The sequence below is a fragment of the Peromyscus eremicus genome, chromosome 5 (assembly GCF_949786415.1).
Source record: "Peromyscus eremicus chromosome 5, PerEre_H2_v1, whole genome shotgun sequence".
Taxonomy (NCBI): Eukaryota; Metazoa; Chordata; class Mammalia; order Rodentia; family Cricetidae; genus Peromyscus; species Peromyscus eremicus.
This window is the reverse complement of record NC_081420.1, coordinates 49,372,152-49,396,471: the sequence shown is the minus strand read 5'-3', so window position 1 is coordinate 49,396,471 and position 24,320 is coordinate 49,372,152.

Genomic DNA, 24,320 nt, shown 5'->3' with positions numbered 1-24,320 from the left:
AATAGGAAGTGAACCGTCTCACTGGGTGTGGCTTGAGCATATATGAGACCTCAAAGCCCCCTTCCACAGTGACACACTTCCTCCAACAAGACCACACCTACTCCAAAGCAACACCTTCTAATAATGCTACTCCCTTTGGAGACCATTTTCTTTCAAACCACCACAATATAATTTTTAAAAATATATCATGAATTGGAAAATGTTCTAAGATTCCATAAAATGGCATCTCTCTTTTTTTTTATTAGAGAAATTTACACTATAATTAAGACTAATTGCTGGATATGTACCATTTACTTATCCATTGATTTATTATTATTTACACAAATTATTAAAGATGCACATACACATACATGAAAAAAATAATTACCTCTTCATAAATGGAATCCTAAATTTCAGCTTCAATCCTGTCTTTCATGGAAACATACAGGCAGGACTAAGAGTCAGCATAGGGTCAAAATTCTCCTTCATCTCTACTCTGATTTTTCTTGGTGTTCTTGGTTAGTACCATAGATCTCCCAAGTCCACTCATGCTGAAGCTTTAATGGACATATATTAAAATCCTACTTGACTTAAACTACACCTTTTACATGAGGACAGGAAGCCAAGAGAGCTGATGAAAGCAGGACTATTTCCTGCTTTTGCTAGAAACAACAATGGGTAAACCAGGAATGAATTGTGTGTGTGTATATGTGTGTGTGTGTGTGTATGCTCACATGCACACCTTACTAAAAGGCTGCTAAACAAGTAGTAAGGCTTAGCAGTGTGGTGTACACCTACAGTCCCAGTACTTGAAGGTGGAAGAAAGCAGACAAAAAGTTCAAGTCTACCCCTGGTCACATAACAAACAAAACAAAATAACAACAAAATCAGGCTATAGAGTGGGTTGTCAGTCATCCACAACACTGGTGGAAACTTTTTGGTGTGGTATAAAAAATTCGTCATATTAAAAATAAACAGGGCACGAGGCCAGTACTGTTCCTCCCTTCTGGTCATTATTGAAAATGGAAGGGCAGTCCCAATGTTAGGGTGCAGCAGCCTTAGTTGTTACTTTGCATGGCTGAGGGGATTTTGTTTAATATAAATAAACGGTTGAAAGTTTGCTAGTTCTCAACTGAGTGAAACATGCCAGACCTTACCAACGACATATACAAGAGGTGTTGGCATGTTTTTTTGTCAACTTGACACCATCTAGAGTCATCTGAGAAAAGGGAAGCTCAATGGAAAAAAAAAATGTCTCCATCAGATTGTCTTGTAGGCAAACCTGTGGTGCATTTTCTTGATTGATGATTGATGTGAAAGGCAACTATAGGCAGTGATACCCCTGCTCAGGTGGTCCTGGGGTGTATAAGAAAGCAGGCTAAGCAATCCAGGGGTTAGCAAACCAGTAAACAGAGTTCCTACATGGCTTCTGCTTCCTTCCATGAATGATGGATGACAACTGTAAGCTGTAGTCCCCAAATTCCTTCATGTCATGGTGCTCTATGATAGCAATATGAAGCAAAGGAGGACCTGCCACACATGTGAACTCTGTGCTCTAACATGAAGCAAGAAATGGAAGGACAGAGGAGAAAATGTTCTAACATGTGCATGCCGTCTTCAGGAAGGGTTCTGCACGACACAGCAGCCAATGCTCTTGATGGACTCATTTACTGCCTTCCTATTAAGTAGAGCTCTTGCCTTCCAGGTTTGACTGTGGCAGGTGCTGAACCTTCTGTTGAGAATATTTTAGTTTGCCTCCATCTTCACCCAAATTATTATTATTATTATATATTCATCACATATAGTCATGAGTTTCATAAATACATTTTCATCCACATATACCCTAAAGACTCCACCAGAATGCTTGTAAAACTAATAAGCACTTTCAACAAAATAGCAGGGCATGGAATTAACATATGAAACCCAGTAGCTTTTCTATATACCATTAATGAGCATGCAGAGAAAAACAATCAGAAAAGCAGCCAATTCGCAACAGCTTCAAGCGGCCTTCAGAATAAACCTAAATGGAGATGAATTATTTTTACGATGAAAACTTTAAAACACCAAAGAAAGATATTCAGGAAAATAACTGTATTTCACAATATAATCTACTGATTCAATGGGATACTATCAGAATTCCAGTGAAATTCTCCACTAATATACAAGAAGCACCCCAAAATACATGTGGAAGCACAAAAGAACCCAGAAACAAAATTTTGAGCAAAATGAATAGCACTGGGGTATCCCAATTTAAAATTATATTACACAGCCATAGTAACAAAACTAGCATGGTACAGGCACAAAACCAGACATACAGACCAGTAAGATAGGATCAAAGACACAGAAATAAACTAAATAAACTCAGCCAAGTTTTCATTGTCAGACTTGTAGATTTAGTATAAAACTGGTCACTTTCTACCAAATCCTTTGTTTTATTGAAGGTGCATTGACAGACATGAGGCAAGCAGAGAGGGGCTGGTATCTTGTGCTTTCAACCTTTGCATGAAATATTTCCTAGGTATGGCCATAAGCTTTAGGATCCAAAATAAACACTCTCAACAGTAAGTTGTCTAACCTGACACCCTGAGTCAACAGCTTGCAGTAACCAAGACACGCCAGCACATCCGCAGACCTGCAGGTATAAGGTTAAGGATGTATCATTTTGTGCTACTGGGATTTAAGGGCTTTTTAGTGGAGAAATTCTGACTAACACACTTGTTTTCCAAAATAAGGATTAAAGTCAGTAAATGTCTTTGAATCGCTCTGCTGACAGTAATCAGGATGGTTGATTATTCTTGATTGATCATTAGCACATAGATTGGTACTAAAGCAAGACGGGGTGATGAGGCATCCACGTGCATCCAACAAGAAAAGAAATAAAGGAACAGACAAGGAGAATAATAATTTTTAAAGTCTGGGCCAAGTTTGAAGCAGTCAAGGTCATGTGAATGTATTGTATCCACTGCTTGATTAAACAGAGAATTGGAGACACAATTGATACAATCAGTCAGCTGCCAAGGAGCTATTCTATTTTAATAATAAAATATTTTCCTAGCCATGGCATCTTATGCTTCTAATCCCTATACCTAGGAGCCTAAGGTGGGAGGATTGCCATGAGTTTAAATCTGGTCTGAGCTATATAGAGAGTTCTACTCCAACAAGCTACAGTGTCAAAGTCCAGTCTCAAAATAACAAAACAAATATTAATTTATTACTGCTAGATTTGCTCTGTAAATGACAATGCTTCATGTCTATAGACTAGAAGGTTGATATCTATAAACAGTTTAACCTAATGTATATCCATTATATATTATAAACCACTATAAAACAAAAATTATATATTTATATGCTGTTATAAACCTAACTTGAGTTAAAAATGCATGCCCTTCCTCCACAAGAGCTAACACTGACAGCTTCTGGTGGTCCCTCCTCCATTTCAACTAGTCAGCACCTCTTTTCTGACTAAACAGCAGAAGCCAAACCTCTAGAAAATTCAGCTTTTTAATAGAAATCTCTTTTTGACGGCTTAATGTACAAAATATGTTTATTATTAAAAATTAATCTGGTCATAACTGCTCACTACTGTACTTCTTAGCAGTCTAGGCAATGAGATAGAAAGTCGGAGCTTTATAGTGAGTTACAGGCCAACCTGGACTATAGAGTAAAACCTTGTCTCAATCAAGCAATCAATCAAAATAAGTAAATAGGTAAATCAATACTTTTTATGTTAAATCAGCTAATCAAGTCCATTCAATGTCTTTTTTCAGATACATCAAGGAGGGCTATGAAACTTGCCCATTTAAATAGAACAAATAATGCTTAAAAAAAAAAAGAACTTTTGAACATCAGAAAAAAAAATCATTGTAAAATGTGGGTTTTGCTGTGTACATGGTTTGTTATTGGGAAAAGTCATATACTTTCTCCACCTTAGTTAACTCAAAAATAAAAAAACACATACAAATATCATAGCATATTATACTGAATCAATATTTCTTATTTTTGTCTAGTTTTTTTTTTAAACTTTGTTTAGACAGAGGCTTGTGTAACACAGCTTGGCCTCAAGCTCACTATATAGTCAAGTATGGCCTTGAATTTCTCGTCTTCCAGCTTCTACCTCCCCATGCTGAGATTACAGTTGTGCAAGTTATCCAATACGGAAGATTCAACCCAGAGTTTCTTGCATGCTAGGCCAGTACTCCAGTAAGTTAACCATATTCCCAGCAGCTCATATGATTTTTAAATAAAAAAATAATTCAGTAATTATATTCCCATATACTTAATTAATACTACTTTTAAATGACATTTCCCTTATTACGACAAAAGGATGTGAATGATGTAGTTCATTTTAAGCCTCCTCTCTGTGCCACAATGAAATCAAATATGAATGAATGTATAATGTCATCTCGGGGCTCATTATTATTAGAAGTGAGCATGAGAGCTGTCTGTACAGCAGTTTTACATTTAATTAACCAGTATGAATTGTTCTCAGCTTTGTCATCTAATTATGTCTAGGAAAAGCAAGTCTCACCACATGTATTCTTCCTTCATGCCTGCACACTGTGTTTCTTCCTGGTGGAGACAGGCATTATTGAAACACCAGCCCCTTACTCATGGACTCTGCCATCCTCTGCTTTGAGGATTATACTCAGGTGAAGGGAGGAACAGGAGTAATGAAAAGCTTCGAGTTCCAAGTCTGAGAAGGTTTATGCAGATGCAAGCTGACTGCGTGTGAGCACACCTGGGTGTGAGCTTGAGAGGCATCCTCAGGATTTCATCTCTGCACAGCAATGCTTCTCTTACCAGACCAGGCTCTCTAGACCACTAAGTGAATATGTAAAGAGAGTAAAGATGTTTCTGAAGGCTGAGTCATCACAGCCATAGCTACAGCTAAGTTCTGTGCATATCTGCAGTGACAAATGATGGGCCAGCAGCTTCATGTGGGCATTTTGCTGATGCCATATCTGACTGTATGAAATGATCAACGTCAGTTGTTAACTTGATAGGAGCTAGAATCTCCTAGGAAACTCTGGGCATGCCTGTGAGGGAGTTTCTATACTGGGTGAATAGAGGTGGGAAGATCTACCCTAAATATGGACAATACCACTTCATGGACTGGGGTCCTAGGCTAAATGAAAAGGAAGAATCTAGCTGAGCACCAGCATCCATCTCTCTCTGCTTTCTGACCATGGCTGCCTCATGCTCCAGCAGCATGCCCTTCCCACTATGATAGACTGTCTGTTTTAACTGTGAGCCATAACAAAAACTCTCCCTTTTAAAATTGCTTTTATCAGAGCAATAAAAAATTACTAATAGAGCATAGGGCTAAAGATTAAAGAGGCAACATTCAGTTGTTAGACTATGTCTGTTTGATTTTACTTAAAAAGTTTAAATTAAATGAAATTTATTCCAGCACAATATTCAAAAATAATATTCTTTCCTCCTATTTTTTAAATATATCTTATTATTATTTATGTGTATGTATCTGTGTATAAGTAGGTTAGAGGGGCATCAGATCTTTGGAGAACCAGTTATAGATAATTGTGAACTACCTGATACAGGTGCTAGGAACCAAAATCAGGTCCTTATCAAGCACAATACATGCTCTTAACTACCGAGACATCTCTCCAGCTACCTCACCTCCTCCTTTCATAGTATAGTAGTCATTTAGGTGTCTTACACATGATATTTAATGCAAATTATGCATAATCTTTTTATTATTTTATAATTAACTTAATTTCACATATCAGCCACAGATTCCCCCGTCCTCACTCCTCCCACTCCCCAGCCCTGCCCCTCCAATCTACCCCCCATTCCCACCTCCTCCAAGGCAAGGTGTCCCCTGGGGAGTCACCCCAGCCTGGTAGACTCAGCCGAAGCAGGTCCAGTCTCCTCCTCCTACACCAAGGCTGAGCAAAGTGTCCCAGCATAGGTCCCAGGCTCCAAAAAGCCAGCTCATGCACCAAGGACAGGTCCTGGCTCCACTGCCTGGGGGCCTTCCAAACAGTTCAAGCTAATCAATTGTCTCACTTATCCAGAGGGCCTGGTCCAGTTCGATGGGGGCTCCTCAGCCATTGGTTCACAGTTCATTCATTTCCACTAGTTTGGCTATTTGTCCCTGTGCTTTTTCCAATCATGGTCTCAATATCTCTCGCTCTTACAATCCCTACTCTCTTTTGCTGATTGGACTCCCGAAGCTCCACCTAGGGCTCAGCCATGGATCTCTGTATCTGCTTCCATCAGACTCTGGATGAGAGTTCTATGATGACAGCCAGGGTGTTTGGCCATCCGATCACCAGAGCAGGTCAGCTCAGGCACTCTCTCGACCATTGCCAGTAGTCTACAGTGGAGATATCTTTGTGGATTTCTGGAGACCTCTCTAGCACTCTGCTTCTTCCTATTCCCCTGGGGTCTTGATTCATCATGGCATAATCTTTTGATTCTCTCAGTATTTCACTTCTATGATAACAAAGTTAACTGACAGGAAGAGAATTTGAAATCTGATATTGGCAAATAGTACTAAGTGCATCTATATACAGTCTTTATGTTCATGGAATTACAAAATGGAAGGTGTTGGTTCCAAGCCCCTGTTTGGTAAACATCACTGCATTTCTTTCATGTAACATTACCAGATACAGTTAAATACCACACAAACTGGGGAGCACCTTGTGTGTGTGCATTTTTTTTAGAGGACAATTGCCTGAAAATAATCTATTAAGGCACACAGCTGCTTTCTGTTTCAGTGTAGAATAATGTAGTCCCATATGCCAATACTGGCATGGGTCCCCATATTTTTTTTAGGATAGCACAGTTTTGTGAACCTCATAAATATCAGCCTCCACCCAGGGAAATCAGCCTACCCAGACCATTTGTTTTCTGAACCACAAAGGCTAGTTCCTCACTTCATCTTTTACAAATGGCCAAGAAATATTAACTCATGGTGAAAATTGATGTGAAATCTGATGAAGATGAGAAGTTGATTAATAAACAAATGAAGAAATAAATTAAGAAAGAAAGAAAGAAAGAGACTTGAAATGTTTAGGTATGAAACCACTTAGTAAGATGCTCAGAAATACTGATTCTAGAGCCAGGCAATGTGTCATAGTCAGAATTTATGACAGCTGGGTCAGGGGCATCAAGAGATTCTCTGTGAAACTGACTACTGCCCAGTTGCTTATTTCATGATAGAGTTATCATCTGGTCTTTGCTTTTTTCAAAAGAACCTATCATTATTTTTTGAAAACCCAACAGCTCACATGATTAGTTCTCATGCTCCATCTAAACACATTACTGATAGCTCAAGGTTTCTAAAGGATCAAACATTCTTCTGCTTCAATCATAAGGAAGGATGATGTTTCTTGCTTGGATTTTGACAAGGCTTTATTAAAGACTGAATTGACACAAACCTGTTCTTTCTAGTATCCATTACTAATAAAACAGTATACCAATGAGGATTAAAACAATACCTCATAGATCTTTCCTGCTAGTTTATATGTTTTTCTAATGTTCAAATTAGTTAGTGTATACCATGTTTAGAGCCAAGAAAGATATCAAGGGGTTGGAGAGAGGCTTCAGCAGTTCAGAGAACTTCTTGTGCTAGCAGAGGACCTGAGTTCAGTTTCCAGTACCCACATCCAGCTCCATTTTTTTCTGGTCTCTGTGAACAAAATACATTCATATGCATAAGCACACATGCTCATACATGTGCATACACACATACACACACACAAAACAACACTAAAAACAAAATATAAACAATGAATATCTGGCATGTGGAAAGGATATTTAACACTATTAATATTCAAGATATGTGTTTCTGCTCAACCACTTATTAAAATTGTTATCCTTATGATATTGATTTTTTTCTGAAAAATTATAAGTCATTCTAAACCTGTAAAGTGTTCTCACATCCTTTCCATTGATCAATTTTAATTACCTGCTCTGTTCTCATTTTATAATCATAACTCAATCGGGTCCAACTTGCCCTGCTCCCCAGATGAAAGGAACTGACACATTTCTGGTGGCTACATGCCATGGCCATGGGACCACTACTCAGAATACTCCTGGGGAGTGAAGCCAGAAAGAAACAGAAATGCAAAGACACAGACTGAAAGAGAAAGGATCAAGCCCTGGAGTTTCACTGAGAAGCCACCAAGAGAAGCAATACAACTAGAGGTGAAAGGAACAGAGATCAAAACCTAAGGAGTAGTTGGGTATGAAGAACAGGTTGTATGTCTGACAGCCATGTGGTCTTCCATATGTTGCAGAGGCAGGACCCCTTTTCCCAGCCCATGAAGCGCCAAGGTCATCAATGACACTCATGGCTATAATGCACTGAAAAGGCACATGGCTGGAGTAGAGTAGTTGCCTAATATGTGTAAGGTCTTGGATTTAATTCCCAGAACCCGCCCCCCCAAAAAAGTGCAACCACTGTGACACACAGCTTATATTTAATATTTTAAATGTGGTTATATATGCATATATATGCATGGATATGTACATATATATGCTTTAGTTCATTGCTTGAGTTTTAAAAAGCATCACTAACATTTATAATGATCTAATAATATTTAAGAATTTTATTGAAATTGGGAAAATATGTGCATATATATGTGTATATATATATATATTTAAATATGCACTCATACATGCATTCATATACTTCCCCTAAGCATGTTATTAGAAGTTTCCACACAGTAGGAACTAAAATTTATCCCCAATTTCAATCCTATTGTATTTTTCTTCAAGCTGTCCCAATCTTCACAATGACAAAACTCACTGCATATAAATTAAAAATAAATCACAATGATTAAAATATATGTCTTAATTAGGGTTTTGTTGCCATGATGATACACCATACTACAGCAATTCTTATAAAGGAAAACATTTAATTGGGGCTGGCTTACAGTTTCAGAGGTTCAGTTCATTTTTATCATGGTATAACATGGCAGCATGCAGGTAGACATGGTGCTGGAGAAGGAGATGAGAGTTTTACATCTTGATCTGCAGGCAGCAGAAATTGACTGTATTCCACACTAGGCATAGCGTGAGCATATGAGACATCAAAGCCCGCCGCACAGCCACACTTCCTCCAACAAGGCCACACCTCCTAATAATTCCACTCCCTATGGACCAAGCATTCAAACACTTGAGTCTATGGGGATCATCCTATTCAAACCACCACAATATCTTAGCTCCTATTAATTTAAAGGAATAGCTGAAACACAGGCTTTCAAAATCTCAAATAATCCACAATTATTCATACAGTCACTGCTACTGTGGTTATATAAAGTTTTCTCTTCATAATATAAGCATTATTATGTAACTACATCTGTATGTAAAGTTTTATGTTTTTGTAGGACAAAAGTTACTCTGGTGATAAGACTATATTTTAATTAAGTAAAATTTTCTTTAAAGAGATTGAAGCCAAAATGAGCTATTTTAGAAAGAACAAAGAGCTGGGAGGTGGTAGTGCACATCTTTAATCCCAGCGCTTGAAAAGCAAAGGCTAGTGGATCTCTGACTTCTAGGCTAGCCTAGTCTACAGACAGAGGGAGTTCCCAGACAGGCAAGGTACAGAGAGAAATCCTGTCTCAAGAAACCCCTCCCCCCAAAAATAATAAAGAGTATTTTTAAAATTGTATTTGCATTATAATCTATGTTTGAAATTCAACATGAATAGTTCTTCTCTAGGTCCTAGATTAAAAACCTGAAGAACAATTTCTGGTGTGGATGGGCAGTGTTCAATGGCTCTGAGTGTAGCACATACATGGACCAGGTTATTTCTAGAAACACCAAACCACAAAGCATCATCCAGTATGAGAATGTCAGAGGCATGAGGATGAAAGTCCATTGATAAAATGTTGATAATATGTCGAACTGTTCTTGTACTTTCTCCTCGATGTAGGCCACAATTCTGTCATGAGTGGAGTTTAGAATACCTGTTTTATAGACAAGAAGTGTCAAATCTGGATAAAGTTGTGGTGATATTGTGTTCCCCAAAATATTGTGTACCCTAAACTTATCTGGGCTCAGAGAACAGAAAAGCCACTAGATACTTAGGATAGGCAGTGATAGCACATGCCTTTAATCCTAGCATTCCAGAAGCAGAAATCCATCTGTTCAAGGATAAAGCCAAGCATGGTGACTCACGCCCTTAATCCCAGAAAGCAAGCCTTTAATCCCAGGGAGTGGTGGTAGAAAGCAGAAAAGTATATAAGGCGTGAGGACCAGCAACTAGAAGCATTTGGCTGGTTAAGCTTTCAGGCTTCTAGCAGCAGTTCAGCTGAGAGCCATTCAGATATGAGGACTCAGAGGCTTCCAGTCTGAGGAAACAAGATCAGCTGAGAAGTTGGCCAGTTGAGGTTAGCTGTGGCTTGTTCTGTCTCTCTGATCTTCCAGCGTTCACCCCAATAACTGGCCTTAGGTTTGTTCTTATTAATAAGAACTTTTAAGATTCTTGCTACATAAAGTTATCAACATTGGAACTGGGGATGAACCACAGTGTGTACTCAGCCTGTTTTTCTTCAAGAACCTACAAGATGGGACTAGTCACAAGCAGGTGAAAGTTCATGTTGGGCTGACTACAGATGGCTGCAAACCAACCATCCTGAATGGTATCTTTTTCATACAAACACTCCATTCTTTCCCATGATTCCATGCTGCTTTAGTGCCACCTACTTTAGTAATTTATATAAAGTCCTACAATTTGTCATCCAATTTGGAATTTGGCTTTTGACATTCCATCACTACAGAATTAAAAGTAGCTGGCCCAAGACCACAGATATTTGGAGTTATACACCCAAAGACTCTAGCCACAGGAAGCCCATGTCTATCATAGCCATACACAGAAAATCTCTGTCTCTGGCATTACAGTTCCTCAATACATCACGAAGAAAGATATATTCCCCTCAGATAAATCAGATATGGTATCACATGTTTATAATCCCAGCTGTTCTGGTGGCCAAGGCAGAAGGATCACAGGTTTCAGGTTTTCTAGGCTATATCAGTTTCTTAGATTGAGTCTTTTAAAGGTTTCCCTGCAGCTGACTGGATAGCAGTCACCAGAGTTGGGAGCAGAACACACATTCCATAGTCAGTGCTCAATATCCATGCATGTTTCAGCCAACATTTGAAAATAAAAATAGAAATCACCTTAATACTGTTTCTCTACCCAAAACAAATTTGTGTTATAGAAATTGAAATTTATTATTCCAAGATACCATTGCTAGGTCAAAACCCATTGGATTTTATTTACCATCTGTACTAGCCACTTTTCTTGTTGCTATGGCAAAATTCCCGGGCAAAAGCAACATAAGGAAGAGTTAATTCAGGATCACAGTTCCAGGATTCAGTGCATGATGATAGGGAAGGCATGGCCACAGAGGCCTGAGGCAGCCGGTCAGATTACATCTGCATTCAGGAAGCAGTGAGGTCAGGACAGGTAGTCAGCTTGCTTTCTCATTTTTGTTCATCCAGGACTCTAGCCCCTGGGTCTAACTACCACGTGATCTAATCCAGATTATCCTTCACAGACATCTAAAGATTCATCTCTTCAGTGATTCTAGATCCCATCAAGTTGATAATCAGCATTACTCATCACACCATCCTTTTTGACATATTTTCTGTTTGTAAGTATACTGTTGGCATAATGCCAGAGTGACAGAACACCCGACAGGGACCAGAGACCCGACATTCATTTGGAAACATTGTTCGAGGTGCTGCAGTCCATCATGGTGGGGAAACATCTCAGTGGGAACAGCTTGAGGCTGTGGCTGTCCAGTGAGAGACAGTGGGTTATATCCTGCCAATGGCCAGGAAGCAAGGGAGACTGTGGGCCAGAACTAAGGATGGCATACAATAACCCAAAGGACTGCCTCCCTGCAGGCAACTTCCTGCAGTCAGCACTTACCTCCTCAACACAGACTACCTTCCTTCCTTCTGCAACCATGCCAAACAGTCCCACCAACTGGAGACCAAGTGTTGAAGGAAGGACATGAGTCTGTAGCAGACTTTTCACTTCCAAAACCAGCAGGAGGAAGGTGACTTCATCCATCTTGGGTACTCACGAAATCAGACACTTTGACTTCTCAAGTGTTGTTCATTATTGTGTAAACAACACAAAATCAATTATGCAAAAATCACTCCCTAATTCAATTGTTTCATTACTAAATCAGGCTGGCTTAATTTCCCTCTTCCCAAAACAGCTGCATAAATTAGTATAGCCTCATTATAATTACATATTTGCCTCATAATGAAAGCAGAAGTTGTAAAAGAGAAAAAAATTAAATATCACATCACTTAGGTATTTTGAATGTGAAATGAATTAGTTACTGAGGCACTGACATGCAAAACTGGGAATTTTTTCTCCTGTAAATTGTTCTTATTGTAGCATTGAGTTTTAATTTGAATTTAGAATAGGTTCATTTAGATAATATAATTACCATTAATCTCACAAAACTGCTATTTTTAGCTAGTTGAAAAATTAAAATAAATTAGATCAGTCTTCAAGAGGTTTTGTCACAAATAATAGTCTCATCTGGCAAAGGTTAATCCTCCACTGCACAATACTGAAGTTTCAGAAGATAATGAGCTAATACAACACATTATCCACTGTTGTCACAGGAATATTAAAAAACAGAAAGATGGAGTTTTTCAGTATTAAATGCATTATAAAGCTTACATATGAGTCTGTGTGTGGAAATGTGAGGTGTTGTATCATCATTTGTGTGCTGATGTTAAGGGGCTTGTTTTTCTTGAAGATGAAGAGGGAATAATTGCCTTTTGCGTTGAGAATTCTTCTGAAATCTGCCCAAACATTATACATTTGGAACATATACACAAATCTGTGTAAATACATCTGAGTGTTAGAAGTTGATTCTTATATAGTTTTATATTGTAGCCATTTTTGTCAGGGATGAACATATTAAATCATTTAGATCTTTTCCCCCAAGTAATAGGTTTGGTGAAGTTTAATTAGTTGTTTGTTTATTTGGTTTAATATATGTATTTGTATCAGTTCTTTTAGATTTCATAAAACATGTATTGATCATATTCACCTCCCTTCCCCTGACTCTTCCCAGACCCATTCCTCTTTCCCTTCCCATCCGAATTTGCATTTCCCCACACACATCAAGGTCCATCTTTACACCTTAAATATTCTTGGATGTTCTTTCTAATATGAAAGCCTATCATTTATCTTTTGCCTAGTTTAATTGATGCTCAACAGATACAGAAGGAAAAGAAGATCACATCAAATTCATATGTCAAGGTTTCCTCATGCCTCTGGCCATTCTTCTCTCTAACTGATCTGATGAGCCAAGGAGTCTGGGGCTACTTGTATGTATATGTATATACAATGACTGCAGTCTGTACAGCCTGTTCTCTGGGACTGGAAAGAGGGTTCAGGTAGAAACTCCCAGATTCTCTTCAGAACATATCCCCATCTCTTCATTAGACCCGAGAGTGAGGGAACCTCAGTCACTATTCATCAGAAATACAAGCTTCTACAATTATTTTCTGCTGAGAGAATGTGGAAAGGCAGAGAAATTGCCTTGCAGAAAATATAGCAGCTAAGCACAAAGCAGAGAAACAAAAGCAATCTCTAGCCAAGGGTTGCTATATCAGGGTGGACAAAAGCCCAGCACAGAGTACAGAGTGTCATGAAACTCAGACTCGCTTTGGACCCACCCTTCTTTGTCTTGATGTGTAGTAAGACCATTCTAGGACATTCTGCAGTTGTTTACACCAAACTGAGAGTGCTCTGCCTTTTGTTACTGGGGACTTAGAGGCCTTTAGGGAAGGCAATGGGCAAGTGGGAGAAGATACCAACATGGTTGAAGGGCAATAAATATCTATATTAGTAAGTCCCAATTTAGAGCATTCAATATAGAAGAAAAATGAGAAAGGAGAAAGAAGACTATCTCATCCATAAAACTAAGGCTGTGTGAGAAGAAAATATTGAAGAAAAAAATTAATATTGCTTCTGTTAACAAGCAACAATGCTAAATTTAGAAGCTATCAACAAATAGAAAAGGGCATCTAAGTAAGGTGCATTTGAAGCTATAGAAATGTTGATATACAAAGGAAACAACTGCATGCAGAAGTGACTACAAACTCCATGTTAGGGGATAACAAAATACAGCTTACAGACTAAATCCATCACCATCAGTGTTACAAATAAAGTTTTATTGTTACACAGTGTGATTGTTTATTTGCATATCACCAGTGGTTCCTTTGGTACAGTAAGAGCAAAGCTGAGTAACTTTGCATCTGAGACTGTACAGATGATGAGTCCTGGAACATGAGTTATCTGGCCTTTTATAGAAAAGATGTGAGCAGCTGGAAAGAAGACTCAGCTTTTCAAAGCACACACTGCTCTTGCAGAGAACAGGAATTCTGCTCTCAGCACTCACATTGCTGTAACTCTTGTTCCAAGGGGTGGATTCAATGCATTTTTCTGGCCTTTATGAAGACTGTATGCATATGTACAATTCTCCCCATACCCATATACACTTAAAAATTAAATATTAGCGGTTGGAGAGATGACTCAGTGGTAAAGAGCACTTGTTGCTCTTACAGAAGGCTTTATTTCAGCTCTTAGAACCCACATGGTAGCTCACAAGTGTCTGGAATTCCAGTTCCAGGGGATCTAATGCCTGTGGCCTCCCTGGGCACCAGGCACACACATGGTGCATACACATACGTTCCAGCCAAACATTCACACTTACAGAAAAATATGTCCACTTATTTAAAATACTACTATTACTACTACTACTACTACTACTAATAATAATAATAATAATAGTGAGAAGAACTATCCCATATTTTTCTATATTTTTGTTTGTTTGTTTGTTTGTTTCTAGTTTTTGTTGTTGTTATAAGTTCCTTTATGTCTAGGTTAGCTTGGCATTCCTGGGCTCAAGTGATCTTCCTATCTCAGTCTATCAAGCCAGTGGGCTACAGGTGTGGCCAACTGTATATTATATACATAAACTTTAGTGACTATAATAATTGATATATTTTCATTATTTTTTATTTAGTTTGTCAAATGTACTTTGCCTAAAACTATTTAATTCTGAGCATTTTCTTTCCATAATATTTGATAAATAAAAAATACCTACAAATAAGTTAGATATAAATTGAGCACAAAAGCCCCTTTATAGCAATGTTTCTCAACCTTCCTAATGTTGTGACCCTTTAATAAAATTTCTCCTGTTGTAGTGACCCCAAGCATAAAATTAATTTCATTGCTACTTCCTAACTGTAATTTTGCTACTGTTATGAATCCTAATGTAAATGTCTGTGTTTTCTGATGGCCTTCAGCAACCCATGTGAAAGGGTTGTTCACCCCCAAAGGAGGTGCAAGCCACAGGTTGAAAACTGCTGCCTTTATAGGTTGTAGCCTTAGTCCCCAGTTCCTCAGAAGACAGCTGCATTTCCAGAAAGGGTCTTTCCACCAGTAAAACTGAAGAAAAGTCTGCCTCTATCAGGATTCCTAGTCTATGCTGAAAGAAGGAGACATTTGAGCATACAGAAATACCAAAGATAACACACACACACACACACACACAATACATAGGACATACAAAGAGGATGGCCAAGGTCTCATGATACAACAAGATGCCAATGCTGATCTTGAACTTCCCACTTCCAGACAGTGAACAAATACATTTCTATTGTTTAAATCACAATGTATGTCCATGCACTTGCTGCTGTCATAGAAAGTATATTTAGACCTTTAAAAACTAACTGAATGATGTTCAAATAAATTTCACATTTGTTAAAATGTAAAATGAAACATCATTAGTAATAAAATCCAAGGACTATACAGCCAAGGTAAATATATAAAATGGAGCCAGATGTGGTGGCATATGCTTGTAATCCTACCACTTGGGAGGTACAGAAGAAGAGGCCTAGTATATAGCAAGTTCAAGGCCAAGCTGTGCTTCATAAGACATTGTCTTAAGAAAAACACTTAGCTCAGTGGTAGACCACTGGACTAGCAAATTCAAGGCAATGGAATCAGTACTCAGGTCCCAAAATAAAAAAAAAAGTGTGTGTGTGTGTGTGTGTGTGTGTGTGTGTGTGTGTAATAAACCATTGAATTTTATACTAATATTAATAAAATATATTAAAAATTATCGGAGACACTCTTACAATCACCCACATGCCTATTATGTTTGTGGAAATAAATATTCTACCTATATGATGTTGTTATTAAATAAATTTTCAAACTCATAGTGTGCCTACATAAGATAGATAAGATCTATATAGTCCCACATTTTTTGATCTGATATTGTTATGATCATATTGAAATCTCTTTAGATTTCAGACTTTGTTTTCTATCTATGTGTTTAATGAGAACATATGCCAGTTTGATGTTAGCTGAAGAGAAAAATGAAAAAATTTAGGAAGATTAATTATTATATTACACATTTGGTTCTTCTGGTAAGACTCAGATTTTCCTTTCCTGTCTCCAAAATAGTTAAATATTTTCATACATTTAAATATTTTTTCTTTTAAAAATCATGCATACTTATAGTACCTAAGAGTAAAAGAATAATCTCACTTTAAAAATGCTTTATAATGAAAAAATAATTTAATGATAAAAGTTAGTGAAAAAGACTTTTATGTATAAATCATCATTTTTGCACAAAATACCATCTATAGGAGTTTGCTGACACCTTATTTATTTGATGCTCAATTGAACATAAACCACAGAGAATCACTAAATCAAAAATTTCTTATAGATACATTTTATTTTGTAATCTCTTTGAGTCTCAAATGAGCAAAAGTAGTAGCAAATGGCTAGAAATTCAACATCCCAGACCCTTAACCACATGGAAGTTTCAAGCAAATAACTAAAGAAAGCAGTGGTACTGAACACTCAGATAGAAAGAAACACAGAAACTCACAATCGTCAAATTACACTTCTCCATCCAAGTTCTCATCTCACAGAAGAGCTAGCTCACTTCAAATATGAGCTGGGCGATGGCTCAATGTGGATTGCCACATATGCATCCAGACCTGAATTTGGATCCTTTAAAGCTATATACACCCAGGTTCAGAAGTGTGTATCTATAATCCCATTGCAATGGTGAGATGGGAGGCAGGGACTGGAGAATCTACAGGAGCTTGAGGGAAAATAAAGCACTTAGCTCACTATATTTCATAAGAATATACTTGCCCATATATATACCCATCATATTTTATCAAATGCAAATTTTGAATTTGTTTAGGCATAAGTTTAGAAAACTGCTGTTCTTGATGAGCTGGTAAATATGTTGTTTAAGACAACAAACCTCTTCTTGTTGGCTATTATTCAATAAATTTATTGCCCTGATTTATTTTCTGTTTCATTTGATAATGAAGATAAAGACATCCAAATAACAAAAGGAAAAACCTTAACCATGGCATATTCAATATATGCAACATGATAAAAATGTGATAAACAAAAAATTAATGGGTCAGTTGAATAGAAAAATATACTCTTAGAAATCAAAATATTTGATTATTGAAGACATTATTATTAAGAATAGATTAAACTAGGCCTTGGTGGGGTATGCTTACAATCCTAGCACTTGAGATCCTGAGTAAAAAGAGAAATGGAATTTCAAAGTCAACCTGTGCTATATAGGGACACAGTATTAGAAGAAAGGAAGATTGAGGAGGAAAAGAAAGAGGGGAAGAAGAGGAAGAGAAAAAGGAGGAATATAGAAAGAAGAGGAAGGGAAAGAAAACAAGATAGAAGAGGAGGAGGAAGATGTAAGAAGGCCTTTGTTGACCAAGTGAACTCACAAGGAGTCTGAACCGAAAGGATGCACCAGAGAGTCTGGAAGGGGTCTTCAGGGCTGGAGTTTGACTCGTTACTTGTGGCCTGAATAAGGACACAGGCAGAGGAGCCAGGGCAGGACAGCAAGCCTCTGGCTGACACTGATGCACTTAGTAATTACAGACTCTATGTGAGTAACCTGTATTTTTAAAAAGTCAGCTTGCATTGAGGCAGTCTTCCTTGTACAGTATGGACAATCTCTCACATTTCTCACAAGGCTTGTACAGTATGAACAATCTCTCACAGTTCTCTTCACAAAATAAATAAACACATATCATAAAGTGGGAGCAAAGCACCAGAGGGGAAAAACAGGATGAATCATCACAACTGAATGTTAATGTGACTTTAGAAATATTAAAATACTTCTCTCTCCAAAAGGATTTACGCTATTTCAGGAAAAGTCAAGTTGACCACGAGAAGATGAAAATTGGTTCTATTTAAAGTGTGTTTCCTCCCTCTCATTTCATATCATCTAACATCATTACATTGTGAGCTAATACCTTGCATGCACAGCTTTCAATAACTATATACTATAAGCTATAATATATTAAGTATAATTATATAAATTATAATATTTTATGCTTAAATATAATATTTAAATTATAATATTTTATAATTTTGTCTGCCAAATCCTGAAGTTTATAAAGATTTCTAAAATATAAATATCTAATAACCTACAGTATTTTTAAATGACTATTTTCTCGCAATGCAAAGTCTCCCTAGTAAAAATGAAGAGTAAATGTGTTTATTTTTCCAAAACTGATTTAAGCTTTTGTTGGATAAAGAATGGTTTCTAGTTAGCATTGTCAATGGCTTCCAATTGAAACAAATTCGTTCAAAGCAACTTCATACTGAAAGCTCAGGAATGCCTAATTTATACACAGAAAATTGAGACAGATTCTTCATGCCAGCCATCACAGTTTCTGAAGAACTCCTGAGTTATGAATGTTCCCTTCGGCCATGCTGGATTCTCACACTGCTACATCAGGTTACAGAAAAATTGTATTGTGCAGGAGACCCGATCTATAAACCAAAAGAAGAATAAAAATGATTGACCCCAGTCTTATACTCCAATTCTCCTCTCCCTAGGTCACTTTCATATGTCTAAAAGAGTCCTCCTCTCCCTGGTCATTTCTACATATCTAGAACAGAGTCCCAGAAACTATTAGGGGGTTAGCAAGAGAAAGTTGAGTTGAAGAGGATGAACATGAAATGATTATTTAGAAACATGTAAAGTCCTTAGTTCCATTTGATGATGGGGCTTATAAAAGTTTTGTTGCACACAGTTTCTATGTCATAGAGAAGTGACATTCTTAGGGCACTGTGCTTCTGGAGTGGCAGGAGACTTGATTTTAAATCCCATCATCCACGGTCATCATCAGCTGACAGTGTAGATTCTGAGCCTCACTTCTCTCACAAGAGAGAAACCATAAAGAATAAAGATATCTTTCCATTGAGGACAGTCAGGTATGCTTCTCCATCTGCAACTCACTGTTGTATAAACGACTCTTGCTCAGTTCTTAGAAAAGGCAGGGGACTGGGTAAAACTAGCTTCAGACTTAAGATATAATTCAATAGTGGAGGTTGCAAGACATTTGTGCAGTACTCATAGGGGCCAGAAGAGGGCATCACACACAGAAAGACACACACACACAGAGGCAGAGAGAGAGAGAGAGAGAGAGAGAGAGAGAGAGAGAGAGAGAGAGAGAGAGGGAGAGGGAGAGGGAGAGGGAGAGGGAGAGGGAGGGAGGGGGAGGGGGAGGGGGAGGGGGAGGGGGAGGGGGAGGGGGGAGGGGGAGGGGGAGGGGGGAGGGGGAGGGGGGAGGGGGAGGGGGGAGGGAGATGCATGCACGCATACACCCTAGTTGGAATACAGGCTGTAGTTAGCCAGCTCACCTGGATCATGGGAATCAAACTTCAGTCCTCTGAAGGGGCAATATTTGGTCCTAATTTCTAAGCTATCTCTCCAGTCCTTGACTTTATTACTCTTTTTTTGAAGAGTTGTTTTCTATTTCAAACATAAAACCTAGAAAACTATAGAAAAATATTCATCTTGGTGTATAATGGATATACTTTGTGAAATGACTTGGCCTAGCTTAGAAAACAACACAATGAATTCAAAAATAAATTTGAACGTAGAAAACTGTATGAACAGGAGCTTACTGTGTGACTAGCATTGCAGCTTGTGTCCCAGTCAGTTTGTAGGACATCAGAAGGGAGGAGCTAACGCCGAGTGCAGGAAGCAGAGCCTGTGCAGTGAGGCAGAGGAAAGAAACTCGAATGGTGATGCAAAGTCAAAGAGCTGCCGTCACACCCTGTGCTCCCTTCTCCCTCCAGAAATTCAGCTCAGATAAACTTCACAACACAAGTGACAGTCAGATTGTGCATGAAGACATGGATTCCACAGAAACTCTTTTCTGCTAGTGCACCCACATTTCTTCAAAAAAAGAACAAGGATTCTCCTGAAGAAAGGTCTTATTTATTCCATTCCAAGATGGTCTTCAGAATTGTGAAAATACAGAATGTGTAGTTTAACCCAACCATTAATCACTCATTATTTCATCCAAAATATCAATTTCTAGCACATTTTACAAAGCCAAACTTTTAAATTTCAACATTAAACGAACAACTAGGTCATATTTTCCTACACGGTCTCCATATGTGACTCCTGTAGTAATGCACAGTAGTCATTGGGGGACATCAGCCTAATAGCTGCAACATTTAGGTAGCCATCTTTGCGTGGGTCCCATGTGTCCTGTAAGGCAGAATTGGAGCCCAGGTATCATGGCCTTTTTTCAACGTTGTTTGTATGCAAAAATATCAGTTTATTAGGTGTCTCAGATATTCAAGAAAACTGTAGAAATAACACTGTTTGTCCACCTTCCACTCTACTGTCCAACTGCACATTAGATACAGACTTTTCTCCCATATGGATAATCCTCGGAGACTTCATGAAACAGCTTCTCTTCGTCTCATCTTCTGTTACCACATTTGTTCCCTGAGAGACAAATGTATTCTGGACTTCAAGGACAGGTAAATATATCATAAAATATTTAGTAAATATAAATTGAACAAAAATGAGATAGCATGATGGGACAGTGTAGGAGTTAGGATTGCTCCATGAACATCATAGCATGGATGAAAATGAGCCACTTGTAAGAGCCTTGACACCAGGAGACACCATCTCCAGGAGCATATGTCACAGCCTCCATTTATGGAATGGAAAATACTACCTTCATATGCATTTTAGACAGCAGCTCTACCTCTGAGTAGCATCTTAACTCCTGAAATGGTTTTCATAGCCATTTAATGTTTGGAGGAGATATGGCAAGCGGAATAGCACAAAGCCTGCATTGTCTGTGTGTATAAAAAGGGAACTCAAATGCAATTCTCATGCATGTGCAGAAAGCCTGTTACTGACTGAACCAACTCCCTAGCTTGAGTTTCTTTTTTGTTTGTTATATATTCATTTTATAAGGTAATGGTCTTCATAAAGATGTTTTCACACAGCTGAATCATGTAATGTGCACAGAGATAAAACACTAGTACAAGAATTCTTCAGATTCACAGAGTGAGGGGTGAAATTGCTGGCACACGTACTGGAGGATGCCTCACAGGCCCAGTATCTAAACGACTGTCTTCTGTGATAAGACAATTGATTTGTGTGTATCCAGTAAGTTCAGGCACATGATCTCCTTTATATCATTGTTCATCCATGTTCAGTATGATTTCTACATATATATATATATATATATATATATTCCTTATTTAGGTTTTAATTCCTGTCTCCAATGGTCTCTTTGCCTTTTAATTACTGTGGAAGATAAAGTTTCTGTATACTGAACATAATGGGATTTTAAATTATAAACATATCCTAGTTAGTATCTTGTCTTATTGTGCCTGTTAACTACGCCCTCTTCTTGACTTCCATAACAGATTCTGTCCTGGAGTTTCATCCTCGGAGCAGTTTTTCTCCTTCCACTGTCACTCCTATCACACTCTCTCACACTGTGAAGTTTCTCCTGGGAACACTCTGGGCTCTTTCTCTATGTTCCCTCTTCACACTACACCATTATCCACAGGCACTGCAGCACCATTAACTTGCAAATGACACCCACAATTTTAACCTCTGCCACAAGCCACTTAACTGAGCTCTAGGCTCATAAATCCAACCAGTTCCTCTGCATTCCCAATTGATTTTGTGACAGAAGCCACCCCTTTATAGTACTCAAATGAATTTGTTTTTATTTTTACTCCTAAACATGTATCTCGGTCCTTATTATCTTTGCAAACTGACTCCCCCATACCCCAGGAGTCTCCAGGCAGAGCTGGAGCAGCTGCTTTGGATTCATTGATTTCCTGACTCAGAGCCTCACAGTCCTCATGCAAAAACCTTTCTTTTCATCTTCTCTAGGTCTCCTCACTATTCTTCCTCCACATCAGTCTCATTGCCTGCTCCTTCTTAGAGAGGATTAGTTTGGATCAAGACAACAGGATTCGCCTTGCTCAGCTCCCAGATGTTACTGGGGTCTCATCAAACTACTCTCTGCACCACTGAGAAAGTAACTCCTCCTCCTTCACAAATGCCCCTGCAAGAGAGAGCGGCCAGGGAAGCTGATGCTGTTATGGAGCTGTACTCTTAAAATAGTTGATCTTCCTTGTAGTCTCTGTCAAAGGAAAATGAACAGAGAAAAGTGAATTTCAATGGTGTCCACACCTTACTTCTTACCATCTAAAACCACAAATGCACCTCTGAGATATATTCACATTTATTTTCTCCCATAAATAGAATACAAGATCCAGGGCTTGCAAGATAGTTTAGTGGATGGAGGTGCCTGATGCCAAGACTGACAACCTGAGTTCAATCCCAGGACCTAGACTGTGGAAAGAAGAAGTGAATCCTGCAAATTGTTCTCTGACTTCCATAAGAGCAATACATCTAGGAAAATTCTGTCTTTCACTACTTAAGAGGCATGTATAAAATATCTCAATACACATTAGATGCTAAAATATTCTGTAAAAATAAAAATAAAGAGGCTTAAGAAGGAAATATTTAATTTACTTGGTTTCAAAATAAAGTAGATGCTTTTTATCGGAGTAAACAGGACAGTCATGTATAATAACTTGTTATTATAAGTAAATTACTAAAACTGACCATGGAATATACCATATCCTGTCAGTCAGTAGCATTGGTATGTTAGAAATAAACCAAATTTCAAATACCAAATCACTATTACAATCATATCAACTACCTTCATAAAGCATATTACTCAGCATGTACTAAGTCTTAAGCAAAGAATGCATAGTTATAAGCTAACAGGGTCTGATTATTTAGTGAAAAGTCCAATTCAGATGAAAGTATTAAACATGTCCACCACATCGTATAGGCTGTTGGAAACGGTGCAGAAATGTTGTCTTTAAATATTTACATGTGGAAAGAGACTATAAAAGTAACAATGGGAAAGAGTTTTCTTCTTATACTTTATAAATTTTTCAAAATTTACTTATTGGTAAACATTACAGTAATGTTCAAGATTATAAAAACCTAAAAAGAGCAACTGAAAACAAATAAATTAAAAATGAATAGAAATCTAAGAAAAAAATTTGCCTTTTCAATTGAGACAACTGGAAAACATTCTTTAGGGAGTGTGTGTGTGTGTGTGTGTGTGTGTGTGTGTGTGTGTGAAAAAGAGAGAGAGAGAAAGAGGGAGAGAGAATGGAGGCCAGAGGTTGATCTCAGATGTTTTCCTCCACAGCTCCACCTTATATTTTGAGGGAGATCTTCTTTAAAGCCAGAACACACAGAATTGGCTAATCTAGCTAGCCAGCTTTTCTTCACCCTCCCACACCTCCACAAACTGGGATTACAGATTGACCAACCGTCATGCCCTCCCAATATTTACATCCGTTCCATTGGTTCAGAAACAATCAATGGTCAGCTAAACAATGAGCATGCTTTCAGGAGCACTTGTGTCTGTACAGTCACCGCAGTAATATGAATCATATAAAAATGAAAAGCATACAGGAAAGAAGTTAATGGATGCATACAAGTATATCTATATTCTACATGACAGATGCTACCTGGGGTAGAACCAGCCATGCCTGCCTTTTCTTTTGTTCGCTTATCTATCTCTGTCCACTGAGAAAACAGTAACATAGAAATCTTCTTTAAAGTTGCAGAGCTGGTGATGGACATCAGACTTGACTTAGAACAAACTCCATCTCATCTGCACTGTGGCCCAGTTTGTTAGCTACTCGGAAAAGTTCCAAAGTGTAACTCTGGGTCAGAATGGCAAAGCCATAAATGGAACATCCAGACTTCTAAATCAATTCATGCACAGTTGATTCGAAGGCAATTGGATTTTCTGTGACTATAAAAGAAGAACGCTTTTGTTCCTTTAAGCTACAAAAATGTGGATGTTATGGTGGTTTGTGTTATTTTCCCACAAATAAACTTAGGAAGGATGAACTGTCATTTTGGTAAATAATGTAAACATACACAGACTGACTT